Here is a 5,000-nt window from a genome sequence, read left to right on the forward strand (position 1 = left end):
GTAGGGGAGAAATGGGGGAAGGAGAGGAGGAGGAGGAGGAGGAGGAGGAGGAGGAGGATTAAAAGACCAAAGGAGCGTCAAGGTCACGATTGTTAGATTGATTCAAGAACAACTTTTCCTTTCAAGAAGAACAAGATGACGGAGCAACCAGTAGTTTCTACCTCCTCTCTCTCTCTCTCTCATACATACCACACAGACAAAGATGTTTTAACATCAATGACATATCTCGCAGTCTCCACTTCCTTGGAATTCAACGGAGAATCAAATGAAATCGACAGCCATGTAGTTATCTGTCTAGATTCCGATCGACGTCACCTCCCGCTAATTCTACGTTCAGAACCTTCTCGTCTTCTGGCTGGCATTTTGGCTGTCAGTCCGCCTGTCAGTCTGTTAGTCAGACCGGTCAGTAATTTGTCTCCTGCCCATGAGCGCCGACGTGCTGGGGCTCATTTTCTTTACTCCTACAACCATCCTTTGGAATTCGCTTCTGAGTTATTAAGCTTTACCTGCCCTCCTTATTAATTTTTTTTTTGTCCTTACTTTCTTTCGGCATGGGCACTATAAGGGCACTGGGTTGCTCGCATCATTAACTTTAACATTGACACATATATGCATACATATTCATATAAATCTTCTCGTGGTAGCTGTGTGGTTAAAGGCGCTTCACTGTACTTCCTGATATCTTGGTTGCTAGGTTCGCGCGCGGGAGCCGACGAAATTATTATCAACTAAAAAATCCCCTTCAGTTAACATATATGAAAAAATGTTAACGCTGAGGTAGAGCGAATTAGATATTAAAGGACACTCGTAGCTTAATGTGTATATATGAATCACGGTGATATGATCAGACTTACATTCATATATATATATGTATATTATATATATATATATATATATATTATATATATAATATATATATATATATATGTCTGATTTTAAATCTCGAAAAAGGTAAAAACGTGATGATTACACGAACAAAGTTACAGCCACGAAGGAAAAATTGAAACATTAGAGACACTAAGTGCTTTCTCCTTATTGCCAAGACTACGTCTTGGTAATAAGGCGAAAGTACCTAGCATCTCAATTCTTTCAATTTTTCTTTCGTGACTGTAACTTTGTTCATATATTTATACAGAGAGAGAAGAGAGAGAGAGAGAGAGAGAGAGGTTCCCAGTATGCACTTTGGGATGCGGCTGCTAACCCTATGCCCATCTCTATCCTAGATGAGACCCACCATAGTCGCCTAGCTAACAAGCCAATAATTCACCGCTTGGGTCATAAGAGCATACTGGAACCACGGTCTATGTGACTGGAACTGATCTGGAGTAGTGCTCCGCTTAGTCAGGGATTCAAACTCAGCCCTTTTGCTGATGAGGAGAGTATCATGACTACTAAGCGCGTCTCTCTCTCTCTCTCTCTCTCTCATTAGAGGTTTCTCACCCTGAAGGACCTGGGGCAACTCGAACGAGCTGTAAGGTCTGTAAGGTAAGGTAAGGTAAGGTCTCTCTCGCAAGCATTAGATAAAAAGCTGATTTAGATGAACAAGACGAGATGAGACTTGCAACTCCACTCTTACTTTCCGGTTTTTCCTACGTTATTCACTGAATACTTACTGAATTCATTATATCCTAACGACGGGGCAAGGATATCTACCTTTTAACCCTTTACTTTCTACTCTTGTTTATCCGTCCTCCAAGGTGTTAGTCATTTGCACAATTAGCCAGTTTAAAAAGATAATGCCTAAGTCCAGATCGTGATACTTTTTTATTGCCTTGCGGTACACTGACTTCATATTGCGCAGAATTGTTTGGAACTTTGAATGGGCGAGCCTTCACTGTTTTCTATGTGGAATGATGACACTTACGAGTGAGCCAGATGCCACAGATCTGGGATATTCCTCACAGAATTCGCAAATTCCAGAAAGAACTCCCACAAAAATCCAACGATTATGGAAACGAAGTTTTTAAGTAATCAATGTTTTATTATTATTAACATAATAACACAAAACAAAATAGAAGCAAAAACACTTGTTTCTCGTGTTCTTTTGAATTGTTTGTCAGCGGTGATTAAACTGAATGGCACTCGGTTTCAGCAATCTTAAATTCAACTGCCCTTTTACACGGCAGTTCTATTTCAATGTGTCTAGCATTTCGCCGTATTCAGTGGCATTTAACTGGCCTTTTTCGCGTTTGATTCCAGTGACTGCCATTCATAGAAGAGGCGCTTTGATCGTCTAAGCCCATGGTACTTGTACTGATCTCTCTCTGCCACGCTAAACTTGTTACATCGTTTCCCCTCATGCTATTATTACCATCTAAGGTTCATTGTCCAACGGTTTTTTTCTCGCCTGATCCAAAACTCTCTGTCTTTTTACTAGCATCTGTCATTTCTACTGCACCACCTTGTGTGGAATTTACAAAACTCAGTTGTAAACTGACCATATACAGTTTTGTAGCTCTGTTTCGTATGTTGATCATTATACCACTCCATTTCGATTGCAAAAGAATTAACATCTGCTCCTTTCACTAACTAAATTTGGATGAATGAGGAGGATTTGTTTTCATTTCCTTATCAAACGGATCGGGGTCTTTTCATCTGTGACTTGGCCAAATGAAACTTTAAACAGCTTCGTGTTGACTTCTTGGGTTTCTTTCATCTTTTGTTATCACATGTGCTACTGTTGTTGTTAAAGCCAAAGGATGCTCTCTCTCTCTCTCTCTCTCTCTCTCTCTCTCTCTCTCTCTCTCCAGGACGACCTCGGTGACCTAGAACTTGAGGCACGACCCTCTGGTTAGATAAAAAGACGGAATCGTGCGGGTGCCATAAAGAGACGGCCATTAAAAGTGTACTGTCAGATTGATTGCTTTCTCCTCAATGGCTTTGAGGGTGAGAGTCGCAGTACTTTCAAGGCGTATTTGTACACGAATGTGTCTCGCCCATATATCTATAAATACACTGCAAATTCGCTACGATGCCTTTTCTGGTTGAGATCTGTATACACATGTATATGCACATCCACGACATACTAACAAAAATATGCTCGAATTTATTCTAACACTATATAATCACAAACATGCATCTGTGTATGAGATGTGTATTAATGTGGATATATTTACAGATACCATGTATGTTGAACAACATCATATCATGTATGAATAGTAAATACACACAAATACACGTATAGACTACTACGTATTACATACTGAATTTATAAATACATTGCATATTCAACGACACGCTTTTCTGTATGAAACTTGCAGATGCTACGAGCATTTACACGCACTGGTTAAATTCCTAAACGTACTTCTCATTTATGTACACACTGCGATTCCATTAAATAAAAAGTTCTTTACAAGCATATTATTAATGAGAGAGTAAAAATATTTTCTTTGTTGACGACGTGACTTATTTGATAACATGCCATGAAGTACGTTCGTAGTAATTCATTCAATTTTTGTATATCTATTTCTTCATTTGATCTGGATTTGATTTTCCTTCTGTGGCCAAAGTCGATAGAAACCTCATTTTAACCCCATCTATTTTTGTTGGGATAATGCTGCTCTCAGTACTAAGGTTCATTATTTTTAGCTTCCATCCTCAATAACGTTGAATAAAATGTGTGATTGACTCAAAGGCCGCAAACGTTCCCTCTTCAGTCGCATTGGATCAAAGGCTTTTCATACTCAGCAGAACAGAACCAAAGGCGATGCAGGTTCCTTCCACGGTAGGACTGAATCTGATACAATGTGCATTCCCTGTGCGTTAGCACTGAATCAAAGGTGGAGTGAATGAAAGGCAATAATGGCCTCGTTCCCTAAACGGATCTCATGCAGCCCACTCCCTCTGCAGTATGAATAATTTAAAGGAAAGCAGTAAGTCTTTCTGTCTATTCCCTTGGTACTTTTACTATAGAATGTTCACATCAACCGTGCATTTGATGTCTAGGCCCGTCCCTGGCGACGCTCCTACTTGACTGTTGATAAGCTAATCACTGGGCTGGAAGCTCTCAGTCTCTCTCGAGAGTTCACATAGGCAGGATGTACGTTCCACCTCTCCTGAGGGATACGTTTGAATCTCAGGAGAGGTAGAACATAAATCCTACCTATGTGAACTCTCTCGAGAGACTGAGAGTTTCCAGCCCTGTGACTAGCATATCAACAGCCAATTAGGAGCGTCGTAAGGGACTGGCCTAGACATCAAATGCACGGTTGATGTGAATCTACTATAACCACAGAACCATCTGACTTCAGGGGAAAGTTCTTCCTTATCTCAGGCGATCTGATAACACCCGCTAGACGCTTCTTCCCGCGCATACTCAATGGAAGTCGGCTTTCTTTAAACTGAAAGCCCCGTGGGGGAGGGGGGTTGCCATTAGTGCACCCTCATGTGGTGCACTGTAGGCATTACTTAAGATTCTTTGCAGCGTGCCTTCTACCCCTAGCTGCAACCCCCTTTCATTACATTTACTGTACCTCCTTTCATATTCTCTTTCTGACATCTTACTTTCCACAATCTCCTAACAGTTGATTTATAGTGCAACTGCGAGGTTTTCCTCCTGTTACACCGTTCAAATCTACTCTCTATTTCCATTTCAGCGCTGAATGACCTCATAGGTCCCAGAGCTTGGCCTTTCGCCTAAATACTATATTAAATTCAATTCCGTTCAATTCAGTTTAAACTGAAATGTTTCCGAGCCGGATTTTTCTCTTACTAAACTTTAGAATTCTCTTTTCCGCTTCCGTTTTCCTTCATTCACAATCATTCGTCCTGTCCATCCTCTTATTTTTCTTGCTTCTTTAGGATTGCATTAGACAATGGTTTATGATCGCCCGTCCCATCGACGTCACATTTAAAATTATATATTTAGACTGAGGATAAATATCCTATTGGCTATTAGCATTTTTAGATACCTCCAAATGAACAGATGCGTACACAGTAAATTGCTCTACGCATTCTTATCCTCAAAATTTCTCATAGCTATTGGTTAAATGGCCAAAAGT

This window comes from Macrobrachium nipponense, chromosome 26, assembly GCF_015104395.2.
Source record: "Macrobrachium nipponense isolate FS-2020 chromosome 26, ASM1510439v2, whole genome shotgun sequence".
Lineage (NCBI taxonomy): Eukaryota > Metazoa > Arthropoda > Malacostraca > Decapoda > Palaemonidae > Macrobrachium > Macrobrachium nipponense.